The 25,165-nt window shown below is 43.3% G+C and overlaps 1 protein-coding gene, 1 long non-coding RNA gene and 1 other non-coding gene across 5 annotated transcripts in view; all 3 read left to right on the top strand.

The window, feature by feature from the left end:
* The window catches only part of EVA1A (eva-1 homolog A, regulator of programmed cell death), a 212,224-nt gene that overhangs the window by 121,678 nt on the left and 65,381 nt on the right, over positions 1-25,165 (top strand). The gene's annotated exons all lie outside the window — the stretch shown is intronic.
* On the top strand, positions 10,619-10,690 carry TRNAC-GCA (transfer RNA cysteine (anticodon GCA)). Its single transcript has one exon. It is a non-coding gene; the product is annotated as a tRNA-Cys (tRNA).
* LOC111927434 (uncharacterized) lies at positions 10,624-25,115 on the top strand. The gene is made up of 5 exons (XR_002863581.2): positions 10,624-10,693; positions 18,394-18,496; positions 22,059-22,167; positions 23,181-23,316; positions 24,733-25,115. It is a non-coding gene; the product is annotated as an uncharacterized LOC111927434 (long non-coding RNA).

Raw genomic sequence — 25,165 nt, 5'->3', positions numbered from 1 at the left:
CCTTCAGTGGGTTTGAACCCTGTTTTGCAGGGTAGGATTTAGGTTTTGATTCTGATTCTGAATATAATTGTGCAGAGGTTTCACAGCTCTTGCTGTAGCCAAGGAGATTTGTTTTTGTACTGACAAGGTATGTAGAGCTCAGTAGCCCATATATACAAATAAAGTGATATTTTAGATAATTTGGTTTATTTATAGATTCTGCCTAATATTTGCACAATCTGTCTTTGATGTTTCAGCCTAGGGCCTTTCAAAAGTCATATTTAACTGGATCATGGGTATTTGACCAGCTGAATTATTCTTGGGTCAGTGCTGACAATAATGGGTTCTCACACATGGAATGCCCATGTGGACAGTTACATGTTGACTTCCCAGCTTCTTGTCACTGTGCAAAGATGAAACCTTGGGAAGGGTTTATCTTTGTCTGAGGGATGCAGTGGTCTTAATATAGTTTCCTTGCTGTGGCAGCTGTTCCTGTGGAGGATACAAGAATGCGGGAGAGAGGCGTGTTGCTATTTATTTCTTGTTTTTACCCATCTTTGAAAACAGCAGATCCCAAAAATTGACATGGCAATGATGTCCTTCTTACAGCACAGAAAAGCAAAGATTCTTTTCTCTATTTTGAGACATCAAAGGATTCCAAGTCCTTCTGGAGCGCACTTCCTTTTCCCAGTTAGTGAAAACAGAAAACCTTTCCCAATCTTTTGTTTCAGTGGAAGCTTACCCAACTCAGAAGCAGGGGTTTACTGTTAGGGCTAGAGTTTGTAACATTGAAAACACAACAATTCTCAACCACAAATGCCTTGAACCAACACAAGAATAACAGCATGTCCCATAGTCAAAGCTCCTGGTGGTTATGTACCTTATCAGGCAGAATGCTCCTGCAGATCCAGTTTCACAGCTCTGTGGGGTGTTTGTCCATGTGGAAGCAGCTGGGGTGTCACCAGCAGATCCATGAGCACCTCCACAATCCTCCTGCTTTCTCACTGCCCAGCCATCCTGTGTGCCCAGCTTTGCAGGGGAGGTTCTGCCTGGTTTGAAGGACATGCTGCAGCCAAGCCTGCAGGAGCTGCTTGCTTGGACCACCTGAAGAGGGGACCAGGCCCCTCCAGTGAAATGAACACCTCCAGAAACACAGGGAAACTCTCCATTTTAAGCAGAACATTAAGTGCATGCAGCTTCCAACCAGGTCCTGTGGTTTGTGAGGCTCTACCAGGAACTACCCCACCCTGATCTTGGCAAAAGCCAGCACAGCCTAATTAGAGCCTTTTCCAGCTGACCCCAAACCCATCAGCACCATCAGCCAGCCTTGCAGCAGGCCATGCTTGGCCACTCCACTGTCCCTGCCCCATGGAGGTGTCCTGGGAGTTACTAGTGCTGGTTTGGTGCCTACTGGTGGGAAATCCCTGTGCCAGGGTGAGTCCCCCCAGCTTGCAGCCCCCAACATCTTCCGTGCACTTGGAGTCTCCCAAGCAGCAGAGGGGGCAGGGAACGAGTCTGAATACATCAAGGAGGCAGCTATGATCTACCAGGCTTCCCTTTTACTGGGCAGCCAGATTGGGGATTTAACTGTGTTTTGGAGAGAGTCCCCATGGGCTACACTTGTGCAGTAAAAATGTTCCCTGGCCCTAAGGGCAAGTGGCAAGGCATGGCTCACATCTGAATAGAAGAAATCTCTATATCCAAACTAGCTGCGGTGAAAAGTCCCTGTTCTGTCCCCTGGGCCATGCCAGGGTGGAGAACAGACCAAAATATCTCTGGAAATTTTATAAATTACAATCTGTGTACAATTCCAAGCCAGTGCTTGAGCCCTTTAGTTTATTAATATAGATACATCCCACATGTGAAGTTCAAATCAAGGATTTTTATTGATCATTATTCTTCTGGTCCCTCTTTATTTGTTCTTCAGTCTTTCTGAGATAACAGGCTATGGCATTCATGAGCCTAGTATGCTAAAAAACATCCCTGCTCCAGATCAACACAGCTTTACTGTCAGAAAGGGCTATGGAGCTGAAAAAAAATATGGGGGAAGCCATATGGCCCCTGTGAGTTAGAGAATGAGTCTGGCATTGGCCAGGGAATGGCCAGTGAACCCTGAACTTGGTTCCCATCATAGTGAGAGAGCAAGAGAACATAGGTGAGGGGTATGCCCTGCCACTGCAGAGGAATCTGCCACATTTTTTGTTCTTAGGCTGTTCTCAAATATTTTTGTCCAGTTCTTTCTCTCATTTTTGTTGCTGTAAGGTTGGCAAAGCAAAACCAGCTAATGCCAGTCATTCCCTCTGTCCACAGGACATGGCCACTTGTCTGCTCAAGATTCCTCCTCTCCTTTTGCTGCTCTCTCCCTCTGAGAAAGGAGCAGCCGTTCCATGCACCTCTGTCTGGGACATTCAGAGCAGAGAATGTCTCTTCTCTCAAACTAATGACCTTGGCTGTGATATCTCAGCCTACTTGGAAGGAAAAGAGATTGGACAACATCTGTCATTATTTAGATTGGCAGTGGAAACCAAACTGGGCTAATTTGATAACTTTGAAAAATACTAACTGCTCAGATAAGTGTTTCCTTTGGACATGTACATTTAATTTATTTCTTTAATTACCCCTCCAAATCTTTATTAAATATTAACAGTTCAGTCTGAACTTTCGTTTGCTTTGAAGGTTCTTGGGATCAGATCCTATTGCCAAGAGAAGCTGGAGAATTTCTAGTCATTAACCAAGAGTGACTCTGAAAGGGGTTTTGGGATCAGAAATATGGAGATATTGAAGTAACCTTTCTAGTCTAAGTTTGAATCCCTTCTTAGATAACAGCTCTTGCTGGGAGAAAGTCCAAACTCCCTAAACACAGTGGGCAGAAAAAGTCAGTCAGAGATGATGTCTTGTCCAAGTGGCCCCTAGGATCTGCTGCAAAATTTCAAGGGAGTCAACAGGTTTTGAGTCAGGTCTCAGGTGACTCTGCTCTTCCATAAACAGAGAAGGGTAGCAGTAATTGTAGACCACGGTGCTCATTTTGGTCACCATGATATTATTAGAACAGATTTCCAGTCCACAAACACACCCTTTCCTTTGCTAGCCCAGCAGATCCCGTGAACCAAACGTGCTGTTGAAAGACAGTTGCAGATAATGTGGTTTCCCTGAGCCTTTCAAGCATGTTATAAAACCAAAGGAGCTGCAGTAATTGTCATTATTAGTAAGCAGACTTGGAGCCTGAGTCTGAATCTGCTCTGAGTATAAACAACCTGTGCTCTTGTGCATCCTCCCTGCCTTTGGTGATGAGTGTTTCACTGTGACATTAGGGGTTGAAGGCTCTGAGATAATGATTTCAGCTGTGTGCCTCTTAGTGCTGTAAAGCCCATAGAATATCAGAAAATTTATTGCCGTGACTTAGTTGCAAACTCCCTGGAGCAGACAAGGGTTGTGGACCCCATGATAAATAGCACATGCTAATATTTAGCAAATGATAATGCAGACCACAGAAAAGTGGGAATAGAGGAAAATATATTCCCAAGGCTGACAACTAATGCAAGGAGCCAAGAAATAGTTTGTGGTGGGAGGGAATTTCCCCAGCTTCCCTCCTCTATGCATAAGTCACTGCATTACGGATGTGTTGCACAGGGCCCAACATTGATCCCTCCAGCACCAAAGTTACTCCTGGCAGGAGTTCAGAACATACAAACTCACAAAGCCCTGCAGGCAGAGCAGACCTGATGTTTTCCAGCCCCAGCTGGAAGGTGGTAGAGCCCATATTTGAAGCAGATGAAAGGCTTGTGACTAAAGCTTAACCAGTTGTTTATAGGGCTTGTCTGATGCGTCTGTGCCATCTGCTTCGTGTGCAGGGCAGGTATCTCACCAGACCACTTCTCTGTCAGCCCTTCCCAGTTAGACCCTTTCCAGAGGGCTAAAAAATCCTCTGTCTTCTTCCACCCAACTGACAAGGACATATTTGTGCTGGAAATCTCCCTCTGCCTGGGATGTGCCCTCCTGGAATAGTGACATTCCTTGACAGTAAACAGAAATGTGTCATTTCAGGGGATGAGACACATACAACATGATGTCAGAGGGTGGTGGCTGAGCCCTTCTGGGATCAGGATCCCTTGGTGAGGTATTGTACATGCATGTGTACAGACAGCCCTGTTCTTGTGAGAGCAGTGCCAAATTATGTCAGTCCTTGGGACAGGAGGGTTTGTACAGCTGGTAAAGGGTTGGGGTAAGCTGGGGGCTGGGATGACCCACGGCCCCTTGTCCTTTTTATGGCCTTTAAAAGAGGCAGTTGGAAGGTGGGTGATGCCAACCAGCTGTGCCTGCCACTTCCAGTCTGGCTTGGGGAAGGGGATGGGCATGGTGAATTCCTGGTGAATGAGTAGAAAGGAAGAAGAGGGAGGAATGAGAGGGGCAAGTCACAGTCTTGAGACATGACAGGTCTGCAGTGGATGAGGCAGCTTCCCCTTGATGCCTGCAGGAAATCTGGGTCATTAGAGGGTGATGGATGCCTTAGCAGAGCTGTCTGGCCTGTGGTGATGGAAACTGTCCACCTCATGCAGCACCACTGTGCTTAGTCCACAGCTGAAATGAGCAGACTCAGAGGCAGAGGGTGGCAATTAAATTAAAACCTAAGGGCTTTAAATGTTACTTTAGGGTAGAAGGTAAAAAATTATGCAGGTAAACAGCTGATTGTGAGAGGTAAGGCTTTTATTGCAATTGAATTTGATTTTTCCTTCATTTGTGGGAAATACAGACTGTCAGTAATCAGACATTCAGTCATGACACTTCTGAGAGACAAGGATTAGATCTGCAGACTTGGGCTCATAAGATGAGAATTTAAGTTTCCTGTGTGATTATATGGAAACTGCAGTAAAACACACATAAAACCAAATTGCAAGTCATGTGTTTCAGATGCTGGAAAGGGAGGAATGATGGATAGCCTGTGGCAAAATCCAATGTATGTACGTGTGACTGCAAAAGATCAGAAGAAGGCATAAGCATCTGATTTAGAATACTTGTAGTGCAGAGGCAGATTCGTAGCATATGTCGAGAGCTTATAGGGAACAGACCATGCAATATGTGATACCACACGCAGAGAGCCAGCACTCTGGAAACTTCCTTCTCCTGGGAAAAAGATCATGGAGCAACATTTATTTTTTAAGAGGCACCCTCATGTTTTATATATTTGTGCTTTCTGTCATGATATTTGATAACATTGCATTTCATCACTTGGAGACATGCTGCTTGGGAAGGCAGGCCTGGAGAGTACCTGTGCTGTGCTCAATCCCCTTTCCCGTGGCTGCATGCCACACTAGTCCCTTTATTTGGCCATTGTATGTTCTGAGAGCAAATTGTGTGTAGTTGGGTTGAACTAATGAAGTATATCCTGGAAGAGATGCGCTGGAGGAGGGAGGACACCATGGATTAATAGACCCAAGGAGAGATCAGCGAGATGCTCACAAATAGCAAGTCCAGGCCTTCCTCCTGAGTTCAAAAATGACTTAACATGAAACCAGTACACTTTCAAATCCCTGTGTTCTCAAATCAAAGCAGCAATGCCCTAATTAAAGCCACTTCTAACCCTGATTCTTTACGCACAGCACAGGAGAGCTGGCTGTCCTGCCTGTGCCCTCCCTCTGCCCACCCTGACAGCCCTTTTTATGAGCAGACTGGAGCACAGTGCATTCACCTCTGGCTGTGGGCAAGTAGGAGCCTCTGATAGTGTCCTATCTCTTGCTGGAGTGGAGGTGACAGGTGGAGGCACATCTCTACCATCCAAAAGTCTCTTATCTGTGATGACACAAACTCTTTTGTCAACATCTCCTTCATGCTGGATGAAATATCATTTGGTTGAGGCCAGGGGGAGCAACCTTCCTCTTTCAGATCTGTTTTCCAGCTAGTAGGGGCTGCTTTCAGGTATTGAACAGGCAGCCAAGACCTCTTACTGCTCTTTGCTGACACCATCACTCAGCATCCTCCTGCAGCATAGCTGGGGGGAGTGGGGGGCCCTCTGGCTATTTTCCAGCCACCAACAGCTGCATGTTCGTCTCCAGAGAAATGACCCTGATCCCAGGAAGATGGCCCAATACAATGGCATTTGGAAAGACCTGCAGCAAAGCAGCAGAACTGGGAAGAAGGCATAATTGCTGGGATAAGAATGGTGGAAAAGAGTACAGGAAGGAAAATGGCAATGAGAGATGTGGTTTGCAATGGGAGAGAAGTGTGAGTGATGGAAAAGGAATGAAAGAGAAAACTCTGAGAGGAGCAGTTCAAACACTTTGTAGATAATACAGGATACTTGAGCCAGGATTTCAATTTTTTGGTTTCTTTTTATATTCCAGTTCTGATCTGAGTTACTGCAGAAGAATTGTTTTATTGTTTTGTGCCTGACTTTCCCCATTTATGAACCAGATAATGGCCATTAGCAAACCTATAGCAGGTGAGGGCATCTTCAGATCCAGCCCTGGAAGTGTTGACACTTGAGCATTATTGATAGACATGTGGAGACAGGCTGTCTCTGTGAATACTTCTGCAAAAATCTTCTTGAGTTTCTTTAAATTTGGCAGCTCCTAGAGCACATGCACCAAACCTGAAGCACCTTCACAAGGTCTGACACTGGTACTTATGCCCTTAACTGTTCTGCCAGCTCATGACAGGTTTTGCAGTGTCTGGTGTCATGAGGGGAAGGAGCAGCAGAGCTCCAAGCACAGCTTTAAGGACCAGTCACACATAAGATTTGTCTGCAGTTCCAAAACTGCAAGTAAAGTTTCTGTCTGACCCAGTCCTGGAAGCCTGGGCAGACCTGTGTGACCTTAGACAGGTCAATTATTCCCTCTATTTTTCACCTCTGCATTTAAAAAATGAAATATGAAGATACTTTGCAGAAGAGTGATGAAAGTAAGTAAGGTAAAGACTAGGATGTGATGAGGTGTATTGAGAATCCATGGAAGTGCTCAGATGAAAGTTCTCCGTGAAGGTGGATGCTGTTATCTGCTGTTATCTTCACACAGAGACTTGAAGTGATTTCAATAAATTGTGTGAGATGTGCTGCTTCTCATTTCAGTAGGTCTTAGGCAAGACAACAGAAGAAAGTAATGCAGTGTCACAATGCTGATAGCAAGCGAGTCACAGATGCTGATATCAAGAGACTTATTTAGTCCATTTTGATATTTTTTGTCCTGCTTTTCTCATCTCATCAAGCAAGCGTTGCTGGACTCTCTCTGAGATCCTTCCTTAGGATCCACAGCCCAAGCTTGAAGCTTCTCAAAGGGCTGCCCATTTTGAAGATCTTCACTGTGTCTTCAGCTTTGTTCACATGTCTTTTCAGAACCTGAGTAAGTGATGAGGTTTTCAGATAGCAGTATGACAGACACAGTTGTGACTGTTGTATTTGAGGTAGGCTGCTGCTTGTGCTTCACTGGCCTGTGTGTGCAGCAGACACGTGGAGCTGGTGGTACACAGTAGGGAGCCAGGAAAGTTCAATAGTCTGGTGTTCAGTTACTTGAAAGTTTCACATCTTCTGTGTGGATGCTAAATGCAAGCAGCAGGCAGGGAGCACAGTATCTGTGGAAAAGCAAGTCTCAGACTAGCCTGGGAAATCATAAGGAGGAATCAAAATAATCCTCAGAAATAGAAGACAGCCTTGCAGGTGTTTTTTGTCAATTTCTTGTTTTCTTGCAAGAGAAGGTCGAGGGGTGGTGTACCCCACTGACCAATGATAGCAATGTGTTAGTTCACTGACCAATAAGGGTTTTACCTTTCTGGACTTTCATGTACTTGTCTATAAAAGAAGATCTGGGGTAATAAATCTTGCTCTCCTGCTCAACTCACTAGAGAGTCCGTGTTGTTACTACCTCAGTGTTCCCAATACAGCGTGACACTTCTGAACCATGGCAGTATTTGGTCTTTATTTTCTCCCCACTTTGCTGTCCCAGAACTGTCCTGGCCAGTAACTTATGCCAGTCTGAGTCACACAACAGCTGGAACAAGCTTCTCTCTGCTTTAGTTTTTGGAAATGTTTGTGCTTTGAAAGGGTAGGGCCCATGCAGAGGACACTTAATTTTCTCCAATTTACATAATTTTGCTGCTCAGATGTTTGGTTGTTTCTTGGGGTGTGTATGTCTCCAAACTTCCAGAACTCTGTTGAAACAGCTATTCATGACTGGTGATGGAAATTTGTGTTTATGTGTAGTGGAATGACACAAAGAAATAAAGAGTTCTTTCTTCATGACCATGTTTCCCCCCACCTCCCCCCTTTAAATCAGAAAAAGTTGATGATTCAGAATGAAACTGATCCAGAATCCTGTTCTTGTACCAGGATGACCCCATATCCATGGTGGAAAAAGAGTTCTGATCTGTGCAAAGGGTGTCTGTAGGCACTAGAGACAGAAACTTTTTCACATGGCAATATACCTTAGTGCACTTCCTGTGGGTTAGCTGACTTTCACCAAGTTGGGAAGCATCCATAGAGCGCCGTGAGTGGAAGTGACATATTTACCTCGCCTTGTCTCCTTTCATCCCATTTTAGACCTCAAACTGTCTAACAGCATTAGGAGGCCCCACAGGATGAGAACTTGAAGTCAGTACTGCTGGATTTACTGAATTTCTGTGCTATCTCTTGACAATGACATTAACTGAATACATCAGGAATGGGGTGAATTTTTAGGGATATGGGAAACAGGAAAATCTTAGAAAGGAAACTTGGGAAACCAAATCTGCCTGCTATGTTTATCATGCAACTAGTTAAGGAGCTGCCTCACATAGTTGTCTCTGAAAACCAGAAGAATTAAATGAGAAACAGAGGACAGAGGAAAATATGTTGTATTGATCTTTACAAATGAGCAGGAGTCATTAAGAGTTAGTAACTATCTAATAAATTTGGCTTCCGTGTCTAGTGAAGGAGTATAAATAAGGGAGGAAGAAGAATTTGCTGTGCCATGCATTCACATGGAGCCATATGTATATTAGCTTACCCTCAGGAGAGTTGCCAAAATGGAATGTAAATGATGGAAAAAGGAAGGGGTGAATTTTGTTGTCATGGAATACTGGAGAAAAGACTAAACAAAGTAAATCTGTAAGCAGTTAAAACAAACCTCATCCCCGGTGAAGAAGAGTTTATTGAATTTTCTGTGTGACTCAGAGCACACTTTAGTTATTAGTTTGATTCCTTTAGTGGCATGTAGGAAGTATGCAGCCCCTCTACACATGCTGACTTCACCTTTGAAAAGGAACATGGATGACACACACATAGATTTGTAGGAAGGAAATCCAGACAAAACTTAATCACTTAGTTTGATCCAACTGCAGGCCAAGTAGATGAAAAAAATATGGTCATTTAATCTGTGTAAATAAGATGTTTATTCATGTACTGAGGCAATTATTATATTGTTTCATGAAGACTGAGCTGAAAATTTAATTTAAATTGACTAGAGATGAGGATTATAAAGCAGACTGAAAACAGGCTGGAGGCACCAGAAACACATAGTGATGAATAAATGCCAAGACTTGGTGGAAGATACCTCAGGGGAACAGAAGGGAACAATGTTAGACTGTTTTTGTTTAAGATCTTTATTAATGGTTTGGAAGGAGGGTTGTCTATGGTAGGTCATTGTGAGATGGTGCTCATCTTGGGAGGGATCACGCTTTCTGAAGCACTAGTACTAATAGCTTTTGATCTGGAAAACTTTGAATTAATCAAAATCACAGCAAATGGTACCAAAAACATTTCAGTCTGGGCACCTTACCCAGAGTCCCTGTGAATGTACCTGTCTGTAGATGCTTTCTACAGAAATCTCAGTCCATGTGGTTCATCATTTAGAGCAAACAAATTCTCTTAGTTTCCATTGGGGTTCAGCCTCTCACACTGATTTATCTAATGTTTGTCTGACTTTGCCTGCATTGGATTCTTCATACCAGAGCCTCCTGGCTGACCCCATGGACATGCTGTTTTGCTGTCCTGGTATTTGAACACATATTGTGATTCTAGCAAGAATTTTGATACTACTAAATATTTCAGCCAGAGGGCTGGTGAAGCAATAGGGACATCTAGGATCTCTGTTTCCTTACTAAATTTACTGTTCTCCAGCCTGATTCCAGAGGCCTGGAATTGCTCAGTGAAGGCTGAACTTCAGGACTGTCCTTTGGGGAATATCACCAGTGCTTTGAGATGGAGATTCAGTCCCTGGAGTCACCAGGTCACTGTTACCCCTGATTGTGGGTTGATTGTTGAGCTGAGGGGAGGAGGACATGGTGCTGGCTGAGAAAAGAGATGGGCAATGCAGCTGGCCTTGATGTGCACATCTGGACAAAGGAACTGGACAGCTAACCCTGTTCCATATCTGGAAAGAAGTGCAGGGAGGGAGTGCAGAGCAAATTTTCCTTCATTTTGCAATTCATTGGCTGGCACTGTCCAGCACTAGCTGTAAGGTTCAGTTTTTATTCATTCATAAGACACTATCTGTGCTGCCCCAGAAGTCCTACACCCCTGTTTGTGTCTTCTGCAAGGCTCAGGAAGAAATGTGGTGAGGTTGTCTTGCTGGACCAGTTCTGCAGGGCTGGTTTATATTCCAGTTCCATGCTTTGAACTCCCTGGGGCAGGAGAAGTCATAATGGGTTTCATTTACAGAGAAGGGCTGCTCAGGCAGGGGGTATAGCTCAGTGGCAGAGCATTTGACTGCAGATCAAGAGGTCCCTGGTTCAACTCCAGGTGCCCCCTCAGGTGCTGCTTTTTTTTGGTCAGATATTAGAAAAACAATTCTTTATTGTGAGGGTGGTGAGGAACTGGAACAGGTTCTCCAGAGCAGCTGTGGCTGCCCCATCTCTGGAAGTGTTCAAGGCCAAGCTGGATGGGACTGGAAGCAGCCTGGGATAGTGGAAGGTGTCCCTGCCCATGGCAGGGGGTTGGAATGAGAGGATCTTTAGGGTCTTTTCCAACCCAGACAATTCTATGATTTTTGGGGTTCTAAGGAAACATACACAGTGCTTAGACACTGAGTAGCAGGATTCAGATTATGAAGGAAATTAAAACATGAGCAACCAAAGTGACAAGTCACAGCCAAAAAACAAGTGAAGATGGAGAGAAGGAGTGAGTGTTAACCATAGGAGTACATTTATTTCAGCCCCTGCAACAATCTCCATTTTCTCTGCATAGTCTTCTGGTTTGGGTACAGATACCACAAACTGTGGCAATCTTAGGGTCACAAATGCCAAACTTCTCTCTTTTGCTCCAGTGCTTGGCTGAAGGAAACATTCCTCACATATTCCTGTGCTTAAGTGAACACTGGTTTGGGTCTTGAGTGGGAGGGATGACTAAGAACTAAGAATTAATTGCTTGATTCATTCTCTGATTATTCTATACAGGTATTAGAAAGGTGTTATTATCTGCTGAAAGATCATTATTTTAATTGTGCTTTGATGAGAAGTGAAAACAAGGGAATCAGTTACTCAGTGTGATCCATTAGTAGTGAGTGCATTAAAGGCAAATGCAGAATCCTATGGAATTTTTCCCAAAGATGACGTTTATTAGGTTGTAAAATAACCTCCCACAGAAGCATTTGAAGCCCTGTCACTTAACAGATAAATTACTGAGGCCAAGAGGTCATAAGACCTCCCTAAATTAATTGCTGTTTGAACTGGAATGGAACTTAAAAAAAGTTGGTTTGAAGATTCCCAGTGACTATAAGTATCCCAAAACCCTTGCAAAATTGCCAGAGAAATCAGATTTATATCTGCTCTGAATGTCTAGATTTAACTTCTACCTACTGGCCACTGTCAGATCTTTTAAGATTGAAGAAACTTTGTTAGGTAATTCCAGTTCTCTCTCACTGAACTTGAACACTTATAATATGTGATTAAGAAACCTCTCATCCTTTTCTTTGTAAAATTAAAGAGGTAAATCTTCTCATGTCTTTCTTCAGAACGAGGTTTCCCAATTCTTTATTCATTCTTGTGTCCTTTCCCTCAATTATTTTTAGTTCTTCAGTATCTGCAGTCTCTAGAAGAGGCTCTGAATACCAGCAGCAGTTGCACCAATGCCAGGCTGGGTTGTTATAAAATTTCTTTGCTTCTTCTACTTGGTATTAATCTCTAGTATGCATTATGCTGCTGAAGATGTCTGTGTTACACCACTTAGATTCCATCACTTTCTAGGCTTTTCCCAGTTTTCTCTGGCCTCCTTTCTCATGCCTGAGAAGCAAGTTCTCCACTGTTAAATCTTACATTCAGGACTTTACTGAAATTCATACTGTTGGCTTGTGTGCAGTTTACTGAATTCCTCTTGGGATTGTTTTGCTTCATTGTCCTCTCTATTCCATGCTGCTTCCCAAAATTCCATGAACTTACTAAACAATAGTTTAACCTTTTCTTCTGTATCAGCAATAAAAACATTAAATAGCAACTGGTAAACCAACATCTATAGGGGGTTGAAACTTCCCTTGCTGAGTGAACATTTGCCATTTACTATTTAATTTGGAAAGCTATCAGCTGGTCTCCAATTAATCTACACTGTACTGTGTTTATTTTAAACCAGCCAAGTATATTACTCAATAGTTCAAATTTGGTGCTTTTCAAAAGCCCATTACCTCAACACTATTATCAACCTCATTTGTAGACTCATCAAAATGCAAGACTGGATTAATTAATAAGACTCCCTTTCCATTACACATTGTTAATGTATATTAATTATTTATTTGTTGAGCCCTGTCACAGACGTTCTGTGACTTTGCCCGTGATTGATGTGCTGCAGACAAGCCCATGATGCCAGGCCTAATTACCCCTTTTTAATGTGTGTGGTGAAAGGAGAGCATCCACTTACTTACCTCCTCCTAAAATCTTCCTCGAGTTTCAGGAAAGCATTGCATTGCAGTGAGTTGGACACATGCGTAACAAGCAGCTACTGGATTTAATTTTTAATACTATTCTAAATGTGTCTGTTGGTTTTTATTATTGTATCATGCTCCCCTCTGAGTAGCTGTTTGCATACACAATCTCTTGGGTATGTGCTTCTTGAGAAAAGAGACAGGAGCAATCTTTGGGAAGATCACCTCACCTGGTCTGAACTCAACTATGTTATTTTCCATTCTTTTCCTGCACCCATCAAATGAGCATGGGAACATCTTCTGGTAGTGCATTAGGCAAAATAATCATGCATCTTTCAACTATTGTTTTTATAACTTCTCCTCTGGGGAAGTGTTTGAAGTGCAGCATATTATTTTCTTACACCAATTTGACTTTTGTGAAATGTGTATCCTCTTACATATTTTAGAATCACAGCATCATTAAGTTTGGAAAAGACCTTTCAGATCATTAAGTCCAGCCATTAACCCAGCACTGCCAAGCCCACCACAAAACCATGTCCCTCAAAGCCACATCTACACATCCTCTAAATATCTCCAGGGATGGAGACTCCACCGCTGCCCTGGGCAGACAATTCCAGTGCTTGACAACCCTGTCAGTGAAGACATTTTTCCTTATAGTCAGTCTAAACCTCCACTGGTGCATCTTGAACCCATTTCCTCCTGTTCTATCACTTATTACCTGGGAGAAGAGACTTATCCCCAGCCTGCAACAACCTCCTTGCAAGAACCTCTGCCTTTTCCTCACTCTTTGTCATTATGTTCTCCTGTGCTTCCAGTACAGGATGGAGATTCTCCATCCTTCTTTGGTTTGTAATATATTTATAGAAACATTTTTTATCATTCTTTACAATGCTTTTATTTCACATAACAGATGAAAGAGAATTGAGCCATGCACCTTTAGTGAAAGGGAATGGGATTTGAAGTCTGCAGTTCCTAAAGGAATGTGTTCCACCATTTTGATGAGACCATTTTTTCTTTTCCCATTGATCCAGAGGATCATAGTGGCTAACCATTGTCTTCTTCTGGCCCTTGACTATGCTTGGAGATGTTCTAAGAGCAGACAGCAAAGATACGGGCACAGAATTCCTGAGTTCTTCAGGAAGCTGAAATAGACAGTGGAGGAAATTTGCTGTGACGGGATGTTCTCAGATGAGTTTCTTGTATTAAATATCTCTGTACCCATACCTGTCCCATAGTTATATCCACCTCTCCAGCCTGACATGACAGACATTACTCAAAAGTAGCAGAGAGTGGGAGCTTAGCATCAGCATTCCCTGTCAGCTCTGCTGCTGCCTGTTGGAAGGAAACCTTCCTTCTCTGAAGCACTGGGGATTTCAGGTTGAAATGTTACAGTGGCATAAAGCAGGAATGGGGAATATTTGATTCAGGATTCTTAGCTCAGAGTCTGGAACATGCTGGAAAAGCTGAGTTCTGGGTATGCAGATGGGCCAAAGATTAATGGCAAAAACCCAAGAAGAGCTGCATTATAAATAGAGAGATTTGTGTTATTTATCACAGAATATGACTGTGCTTCTTTGCAATGGCCAGTTTTGATACTCACTGGAGTTACTAAGGAGGGTTTGCCATCTTGTAACAAGCTGGGGCAAAATTTATAGGCTTCAGGTGGGTCAGACAGGTTTTATTTTATTTGTCCTGGTGTGTTTTTTTTCTTTTTTTTTCTTTTTCATTTCTGACAGCTTGCTTACATCGTAAGCCCCTTGCTCAAATTCATCACCTTCCTGATGGTAAAAATGCAACTCTGAGATATGGAAACCAATTAAAAGTAAACATGACGTGATTATAGGCATCTAACTAAACTCCATAAGATCAGCAATTCCCAAAGTTTCCTATTTTTTAAACCATTTTTGAGACCACAGTACAGTTTTCCTTTGCACATCCAGGTCTAAGATTATTTCCAGCTCAGGACTTGGGATACATCTTGGTTTAGGAACCCCCGTTCCTGTCCTGTGGGGAATAAACACTGTTCTTGCTGAGCCCCTTGGGTCACAGTCTGCAATTTCATGGGATTCTCCGTTTCTCTGTGCTCTATAACCTCTATTAAAAATGAGAAAGCATCAGCAGTGCAATGCAAGAGAGAGGAAGGATTTAATCACTCCTCTGTCTATTCCTACCTTTTCAGTTTTCAAGGACAGGATCCTTGATCTCCTGTTTTCTTCTGTAGCACATGTGACACACTCATGGCTAAGTATTTACTGGATGGATTTGGATTTGGGAACAGATCTTTGGAATCAAGAAAATGGAGAATTTTTCAGGTTCCCCAGTGAGTTTTGCACCTTGATTTAAATAATTGTTCATTGAAAATTTATGTCACTTTCATCAACTTAGTGCAGCAAAGATGATGTTGGTATATGCTGTACAAACTGATTGAAAATCCATCCTGCTATTAATAAATGGTGTCTGCAAACACTGGCATTTTACTGTTATTAAAAATTTGCCTGCTTTTGGCTGTGCTGTGGAAAAATAATGCCTGCTGGAGTGTTTCTGCCTCTGCCTGTCTTCTGATTGTGACCTGACATGAACTTGTTTATGTAATGCTCCCTAGCAGCAGTGCTGCTGCTGGAGACAGGGCTGTTCCTGTGAGCAGAGGTAGCTCCATACCCGGTTTTAAAGGTTTTCTGAGCTATTCAATTTAACAAATGCCATGCCGGGAAGGAGAAGGTTTCTCCCTGGTCATATCACTGGCTCTGGAAGCCAGAAATGTTTTATCTCCAACTCCTGTGACAGGTGAGCTTGCTGAGAAGGGCTGTGTTTGTTCATCTTGTTCTCAGTTGCCAAAGACTCCTCATTTTCTTGTGTTTCAGTTTCTCCTCTCTAGCAGATAAGGGTGATAATATTGCAGTGACTCCTGTTTGATAGGTGTCACCATGTGGATTGAGAAGATGTGATGCCTTAGCTCAGGATGGTGGAGTTTCAATCAGTTGCCTTCACAGGAACATTGCTACAGCAGTGCAAGGCTCTGCAGCTGATGTTTCATGGCTTTGGTGACATCATCTCTGCAGGAGTCAGTCTCAGTGTGACAAAATAAACAACAATATTTAGTTTCAGGCCAGGAATTTTCTTCATCATTTATGATGTTTGTGGAAGTCATGATTTCTTCCATGGTGCACAAATCTAACAAGTACAAGGAGTAGACACCCTCCAGATGTGCTTTCAGGCCTAAATCCAGGTCTAGAAATCCATAGCATGCTTCATTCAAGAACAACAGAAGGAGGGACTGAATATCACTTTATTTCTTTGAGCTGCCTCCATATTTCAAGAGCAGAGGCTTTGCAGTATGAAACTGTAATTTAAGGATATTCCTTTGCTGATCTCAAGCACTCAGTTCTTTGAATTTTAAGAATTAAGTGTTCTCAGGGTGGAAGTGATGTGTCTCAGCTGAAGTCTATTTTTAAATAATTTGCTGGTGATCAGCAGTCTATGACCAGACATCTGGCAAGAATCATGTGGCAAGAATCAGATCTGTAAGTCCAGCATACCCCCCTGAGAGGAGCTAAACTGCTCCAGTGGAGTGTGTTCCCTGGGACAGCAATTCTGACTCATTTCCATGCCACAGGCTTAAGCATCCATTCACAGCAGACCTCAGACTGCAGCACCAGGTATTCTGCTTGGTTATTCTCAGATGCTAAAGCTTATTTATAGGTCTTTCCACCCCTCTCTCTTTCCTCATTGTCTTTTGTTCTTAATTTTCTCTCTTCTCCACTCCACTTTCTATTTCGGTAAAATGACACATCTCAGCTTAGAATTTGTGTTCACGTGTACTTGTCTCGGGTTCATGCTCATGACGGCTTAGAAAGCCTGGAGGGATATTCTGTAATTTGGTGTCCATTCATGTGTGTTTTCAGTACTTCCCATTAAACAGCAACATACAGAAATGTTGGCAAGAGCAGAGATAACAGAATTGCTGTCCTCACTATTCCATGGAGTACAAAGCAGGCATTACAGGGATAAGTTTGCCTTATTTTTTTCAGGGATATCCAATCACTTCAAAGGCTGTCCCCTTGACTGCCCAGTTTTCTGTCTCCCTGTGAGCTGCTGCAACTTGGAATTGGGAGTGTTTGGGCAGATGGTGCCAGAGACACCTCAGCTGTCATCCCAGTCAGGGAAGCTCTGAGAAGTGCCATGAAACTCAACTATATCCCTATTTTATATTCCTAGAGAATGCAGAATACAGTATGGTATGGACATGTTTGGTCTGGCTCCACACAGAGTAAGACTCACACCCATGGAACCTCCAAGCTGAAATGCCTCTGGATGGGGCCCCTCAGTTCAACAATGTCCCTGGCATAATTTCACTGGACCAAGCTGGACCAGCATCTCCCTGCCAAGTGCTGTCCTGCAGCATGACTTAGCAAAGCTTGGTTGGGCATCAGCTTGGAGATCTCTCCGTGTTGTGGCACAAACAAAAAAAAAGCTACAGCACAGCATCCAAATTTGTTTTTAATTTGGGAGCATCCTCAAAGGCATCCAGTGTACTTCTGTCCTTTCTTTCCTAGGTGTCTCTTATACCTCTGGCTCTCAAGGCTTAAGGCAAATTTTGCCTTATCAGCAAGTTACCTCATTTTAATAACCTTTTATTTTGAATTTACAGTACATAAGCATGGCTTTGGTTTGCTTCAGATGGCCAGGTCTGTATTCTGCAGCATAAAAACCACTGGTAGAAAGCAGGGAATGGAACTGATTTGTCAGTAATAGCATCTCAAATGCATTTATTTATTTCCTAAGTGTTCTGAGAAATGCTTTCCTTGAAAACCACAAATTGTGACACCTGTGGATTGATGAATGGGTGGTTTTTGCTGAATATAGAAACCAACAACTCTCTATCTAGAGTGATTGGAGGCATGGAGACCTTGCTGACACCTCTGTGACATAGGATCATTTAAGCAGGATAAGGTCATACCAGAAAACTTGCTGGAATCTCAAGCAGGATCTGACAAACCTTGCAAGATCAAAACCATCAGTGTTCTGCATATATTCTCCTTTCCAGCCTCTGGAGCCTACTTCCTCAAAGAGAGGTTAAAGGAAGAAAGGTACTTTAAAGTTCCTCTTTGTAAATGAAATCATAATTGATGGAAAATTAAAGCAATTGATGTAATATAAACCTCCTGGTAACTGGAGAAGGTGCTACAGAGGCTTCCCAGCAGTTATACATCAAGAAACATTCTTAATCTCCTAGATAATGTGGAAAAGGAATGACATTTATTATCTACAAGTCCTCACAAGCTGAGGATGCAGTTTATAAAACTGTATTTGGCTCCCCCTCCTTTTCCTCCTTTATTGTAATCCTTCACTATGGATCATTTTACATCCAAACTCACCTTCATCTGTTATCATACTTCGATGATTTATCGGCATTACAAAGTTCCGATTAATAAGGCTAGAAGGACATCCATCAGAAGAACTAAGAATGTGTGATCATTTCCTCTCAGGCTCTCATTAGCTGTGGCTGTCCTTCTGGGAGTTTTATCTTTGTCTTTCTATTTCCAGACTAAAGCACATGGGGCTTAAAAATAATATCCTATGAATAATCTTTTGTTTCTCTCAGCTTTTAAAACCTTTGGTCAAGATGGAATATGATCTCCATGTTGTCAGCTGAAATAAGGAGAAACAACCCAAAAGGTACAAATGCACTCTTAATGAATGAGCAGGTAAGTCAGAATAATAGATGGCTTGATTCATCCTCCTTCATTCAAGATAGAAACTAAAAAGCTCTACAAATAATCCTATGATCATATAAAATATTTGTGGGGTAGATAGGAATTCCACTCAACAGTGCCTCTTCCAAAAGAGCTTCCTTTTTCTTTACATTGTTTTGGTTTAAAATTAAACGAGTGGTGGTGAAACACCTCTCTGGTATTTTCAGGTTGCTGTGCTAAGTGAAGGTGAAAAGGTTTTGTTTTAGAGTTTCTATACTAAGCTCTCTTTTTAATGAGACACTCCTAGGTTAAAAATACCTCCTGAAAGCAACTTCCCACGTCTTTCCTACATTAGTGACAGATTAGAGAAGAAAACCTGGAGTACGCCTGCAAGTGATAAGTTGAGGTTAGAGGTCTAGCCAAAGTCAAGTGCTAGGGAGTTTCAGCTGTAGAGAGCTGATGCTTTGAATTATAATCAAGTGATTAATGTTTCTAATGTAAGTGGGTTTGGGAATTACGAGGACTTGCAGCAACAGCTTGGATAAGAATGGTGAAACCTGCTTTTAGAGTTATTTTATTTATAGCATATTCATTAGGTTGGGCAAAATGAACAACATGTGCTTATGTGGTTAATGATAAATCCATATGAGGACTAAACTAGTCTGCTGAGTTATGAGAAAGCCATTTGTAGGTCAGATTTTTCTGGAGAGAGAGAGAGACTTGAGAGACAATTCCTATCTATTTGGGGGCAGGGGGGAGCAGGGATAGGGGAGAAGAAACTAGCTTTTCTCCTTCTGTAAAATACATAGGATGTAAATATTACAGATCTTTGTTAATTTTTAAAGGTCATTTGCCCCTGAAATTTCTGCAGCTGCCTTCATAAATATCAAAAATAGAATGGGGAGGAGCAGACATGTATGGACAGGTATACAAAATTTTTTTGTAAAATAGCAGATAATCCAATGTTAGCGTATGAAAACTGTGAAAACCAGAAAATAATACATCTCTGAGGCATTACAGTTTTTCTTGTGGGATTCAGACAACCTATGAATGAAATTTCAGAATGAAATGGAAGGTACTGAAGGAAAAAATAAAAGCAAGACTATTCCTTCTGTTTGAATTCACCACACCTTAATCCTGCTGCTGTAAGCAGTTTAAGCTACTCTTTCAAACAGAAATGGTTTATCCAGGTGAGAGTATAGTTAATAAACCCAGTATTTTGGCACATGCTTCATGCTGTGGTTTTAGTTATAGATCTGCCAAAAGGATAAAAAAAAAGATTGGTTCCCCTCCTCTATCCTTAACCAGGGTTCTGCAGGTCTCTCAGCCACAGGTCCCTCTGGTTTCCACCAGAGACCAGGATGCCATTTGGACTGTAAAATAATAAAAAAAAAAAAGTTAAAGAAAGACAAACAAGTAAAAGAAAACTCTCATAAATTCCCTTTCTATAGCAGCCAAATGCATGTGTGTTATGTCACCCTAGAATCTCAATAGTTGCATGTTGCACATCCTCACAAATAAAAAGGCAAAATCTGTCCATTTGCAAAAAGCCATTTCCCTTCTTATACTCTAATTTCTAGGTAGGAATGGGAATGTGATGTTCATTTTCTAGGCAGGAAGCTGCCAAGTGAATACTTTCAAATGTGTTCCCCTACCTCTACTGGGTGTTGCTGCGGGTGCTGTTTGTGAATGAGCTCAGATTATCAGAACACACTTTAGAAAAGCTGACTGATTATAGTGAGTATTTTTAGCAAGAGAAAATGGCACACAGTGCAGAGATATTAAATTATATATATATGTATGTACAACAAAAACAAGTTCAGGAAGCTCTTTCAGATTAATTGCCTTTGAAAAGACATTTATCACTCTCAGGATTGTCAGTTAATAAAAGATATGGTGGCTTTCCCCCTCCCTTGAGACCCTTGACACATCCAGAGTTAATCCCTGCTAGGAAGATGTACTTTAGTAGCCACCCAGCATCTTGGGCTCCAGTGGTAACTGCATGAAAACTTAATGGCCTAATCAGAGTTTATCTCATTTAGAGGCTACACAAGATGACTTGTTCCTGACATCAAAAGTCATGAAAACATTATTATAATATATATTTTATAGATATGAAATAATCTGTGTTTAGCTCTGAGAGGTAAACACATACCTTATTTTTGTCCCCTTGTTAGACATGGAAAATTAGGTGCAGAGATTGAAATTAGCAAGGTTTATAATCCCTGGAGCAGGAGACTCAACTCAAGAGGGGATTCATCTCACCTGTGTTAAACTGTGTTTGGATAAAACAAATTATCCTCCACAAGGTCCAGTCTCTATTAACTAGAGAGGGACAGTGCAGATATTTAATTCAGATCTACCCCTGAGGTGGCTAAGCAGAGTGTAGATACATCCCACCCCAGGGATTAAAACACTTGTTTTTTGAGTGACAAGCGAGGGCTAAGATCTAGGAATATATGTGCCCCTCACCTTAGAGAGTTTACAGATAAAAAACAGTGTCTGAAGTGCAAGAAATAAGGAAATAGAAAAAAAAAAGAAATAAAAGCTGTGTGGAAAAGCTTAAGACTCACAGGACAAGCCTGTATCTACCCAAGGCTTCAGGATGAAGGAAAAGTCTTGTGGGTGTTTTGGGTAACTTATCATTCTGAAATTAACTATATTTACTTTATTGGTTAAATTAATTAAACAGCACTGGGACCCTGCCACTGGAAAACTTTTATGGTGTTCAATGTTATCATGGTCCCTGCTTATTCCAGGGTGGGGTGCCAAGTCTCTGGCATGGCTTGACCAGTAGCATGACCAGAGATTGCTCCTGATAAATGGTCTGCAAGGGGTCATTCTCTTTTAGGGGTTAAGGACATTTAGCCCCCACTGTGCATGGGGCTGTGCCTGCTGGCCCTGGCCATGTTTAGTTAATCTCTTTCTCTTCTCATTTTATTATTTGACCTCTTCACGATCAGAGCCATGGGGAAGCAGCTATGGTGTGCTGGGCTTGATACAGGGCTAGCCTTACTTTGAAATAATATGGTGCTATCTAATTCCCTTCTGCTGTTCTCTCTAATCTGTAAAGACCTCACAAATCTGATTTTGGCCTGGTTACCCTAATCTGCATCATGGGCTGCCCAATTCACTGACTTCAATGGGCCACACTCGACTGTGTCAGGATTTGGAGCTGATACTTGGTTTTTTTGAGCTGGGTGAGCAAACAGATCTGCAAGATCTCTTCTTGACAGTGCACTAGCTCTGATCTGAAAGGAGACACAGCTTTAGACATCTGTTTTAAGGACAGAACTATTCTGAGCTTATTTAAACTTGATACAAGGCTCTGTTTATATTTCTTTGATTAATTGAAAATAACCTCTCATTAAGGAAGTGACAACCGATACCATACGATTGTGCTCAAGTCATTCACAGGAGCAAAAAAAATACACCAAAGGTTAGGCAGGTCAAAACCCTTGTTTGGATCAAAGCATATGTTGAACACTGTATAAATGCCAAATCTGAAAGTGTTTTGTGTTTAAGGTTGAAGTTTGGAGTAAAATGATACTATAACAATAAATCCCTAATTCAGCTTGTTAGGTCGCTACTGCATTCACAAAGGCACAGCAAAGAGAGGGATGCATCTGATGGAGCAGCTGGATAGGAGTCCAAGTCTGTTAAAAATTTACAGTATAGCTGAGGTAATACCACATCCAGTTCTGGTAGGCACATTTGAAAAAGAACTTTAATGCAATGGAAATGGATCTTGAAAGAGTGACAAGCACGGTTTGTGGTTTGTCCATAAATCTGCCTTACCGTGAGAGACTAAAAAAGCTCAGCTATTTTTATTTATTCAGGACAAGGTTACAAGATGACTTGTCTGTGGTTTTGTAAAGTTGAGCTTGCATGGCGAGGCAGCAGCAGGCTCCAGTTTCCACTCAGAACTGCATGGCCTCTCTGCTTTCAACCAAAATATTGGAGTGTCCCCAGCTATGCCTGGGCTTGAAATATTCCTGCTATTCTGGGGGTAAACTGAGGAGGGGCTGTACCTTGGTGGGCTGCAGCCTTCTCTGCCCATGCCTGATCTGCAGCTTCCTGGAGAGACTGATGAGTGATGGCCAGGGTTGAGGGTGGAGAATGAGGCCAGACAAATGCAGATCAGAAAGGCAGTCCTTCTTCTTGATGGGGTGATAGCCACTGAAATCACTTATCTGGGGTGGATTGTCCTTCCCTCAAAGCCTCTGATTCAGGGGGGGGATGTGTCCTTGCATGATGTACTGTAATTTGTAATGATTCAGGTGTTGTTTTGGGACAGCATTCTGTAGCTTCATCTGTGCAAGTGATCAGGCCAGGTGATGGAAATTATCAAATGAGTGATCTCACCTGGCCTTAAAACATTCCTATTAGATAGGAATATTTTAAAATTCTTGTTTTAGTGGAAATATGATATACCTATAAAACTGATTGGTAAATGGAAAGGTCTCAGTGAAGCCATCTTTAGCCTAAGAAAGGTCAGTTTTCAGGAAAAAAATGACCACTTTCATATTTGTGGACAGCATGGGTAAGTTTATATTTTCTTTCCAGGAAAATCTGAGCTTAGACCTGGATTCTGACTGTCCCTACAGTTTACTGTATCTGATAGGACATCTTTCAGTAGTATGAGGAGTCATACAGCTTCTTCCAAACAACATTTGACCTTCTGTTCAATCTACAGTGACTTTATTGTGTGGTCATCTCATCCACCTTTCAGCTGTGGTGTTGGAACCAAATCAGGAGAATGAGAGGACACCATAGAAAGTCCTATGGACTCCTGTCAGAAGAGTATATGGCACTGCCTTCTGCAAGCACAGGTGGGATTTGCAGAGAGCCTAAAGTCAGGCTAGGTCTGGGCTGCCTGTGAAGGACACATTTTAAGTGTTAGGTCTAAAGGATGCTTTAAAAACTGCCACCAAGCTGGGCAGCTGTTGTGCCCTTGCACCCAGCATTAGAGAGGTGTTCAGAGGGTTTGCCTTGCTGGAAGGTTAGAGTGAATATTAGGAAAATAATCCAAATAGATTATGAATAATGCTATTAGAAAATCCATCAGATTGGATATCAGGAAATATTTCTTCACTGGAGACTGGTCAGGCACTGGAGCAGGTTGCTCAGGGACACGGTGGAGTCACTATCCTTGGAAGTGTTCCAAAAATGTGTAGGTGTGATAGTCGGGGATATGGTTTAGTGGTGAGCATGTTGTTGTTAGTTGGGCTAAGTGACGTTTGAAGTATTTTACAACTTTAATGATTTTATGACTATATGATTCTGAACTATCCATCCAACTTTATTCGATAAAGGCAGTTTCTTGCATCCGTCCAAGCAAAGGTTTGACTACACACTCAAGTGTGATTTTCTGCTTCTGTGAGTGGTGCCATTGTCACGTCCTGCGGGTGCCTGGGCTGCCACCTGCCCTGTCCCCGAGGTGTGCGGGGCCGTGTGCTCCTCTCCGTGCTGGCCACAGCACCCAGGGACTGTGTGCTCCTCTCCAGGCTGGCCACAGCACCCAGGGGCCGTGTGCTCCTCTCCAGGCTGGCCACAGCACCCAGGGACTGTGTGCTCCTCTCCAGGCTGGCCACAGCACCCAGGGACTGTGTGCTCCTCTCCAGGCTGGCCACAGCACCCAGGGACTGTGTGCTCCGGTCCAGGCTGGCCACAGCACCCAGGGACTGTGTGCTCCTCTCCGTGCTGGCCACAGCACCCAGGGACTGTGTGCTCCCTTCCAGGCTGGCCACAGCACCCAGGGACTGTGTGCCCCTCTCCAGGCTGGCCACAGCACCCAGGGACTGTGTGCTCCTCTCCGTGCTGGCCACAGCACCCAGGGACTGTGTGCTCCTCTCCGTGCTGGCCACAGCACCCAGGGGCCGTGTTCTCCTCTCCAGGCTGGCCACAGCACCCAGGGGCCGTGTTCTCCTCTCCAGGCTGGCCACAGCACCCAGGGACTGTGTGCCCCTCTCCAGGCTGGCCACAGCACCCAGGGACTGTGTGCTCCTCTCCAGGCTGGCCACAGCACCCAAGGACTGTGTGCCCCTCTCCAGGCTGGCCACAGCACCCAGGGACTGTGTGCTCCTCTCCAGGCTGGCCACAGCACCCAGGGACTGTGTGCTCCTCTCCAGGCTGGCCACAGCACCCAGGGGCCGTGTTCTCCTCTCCAGGCTGGCCACAGCACCCAGGGACTGTGTGCTCCTCTCCAGGCTGGCCACAGCACCCAGGGACTGTGTGCCCCTCTCCAGGCTGGCCACAGCACCCAGGAGCCCCGGCCATCCCCTCTGCTCCGGGAGCATTTGGGAGCGCCTGCCCCGGCAGAGCTGCCTGTGCTCCTGGGAGCAGCTGCCGCTCAGGATGCAGGAGGGACCTCGCCCCTGCCCGCTGCCCTCAGGCACACACTGGAGCATTCGAGAGCTTAGAAAAGCCAGGAAACTGCTGAAAATGCCATTTTGCTCTTAGTGTCTAACATCATCGCCCGCTCCTGCTCAAACAAATAAACTCTGATGGGAATCCCGCCCCTACCCCCCTTCGTTCCTTGCTTTAATAAAACTTGTCACAGTGATGTTTTCGGGTTTTTTTTTTTTTTTCAGTCAGCAGATTTTTACTCTGGTTAATGAGGAGGAAAAATTTCTCTTCCCCCCCAGCCGCCCCCAATTGCCTCCCCTCTCTTTCATGTCA

The sequence above is a fragment of the Cyanistes caeruleus genome, chromosome 2, assembly GCF_971803275.1.
Source record: "Cyanistes caeruleus chromosome 2, bCyaCae1.hap1.1, whole genome shotgun sequence".
Classification (NCBI taxonomy): Eukaryota; Metazoa; Chordata; class Aves; order Passeriformes; family Paridae; genus Cyanistes; species Cyanistes caeruleus.
This window is presented reverse-complemented; position numbering and strand designations above follow the sequence as displayed.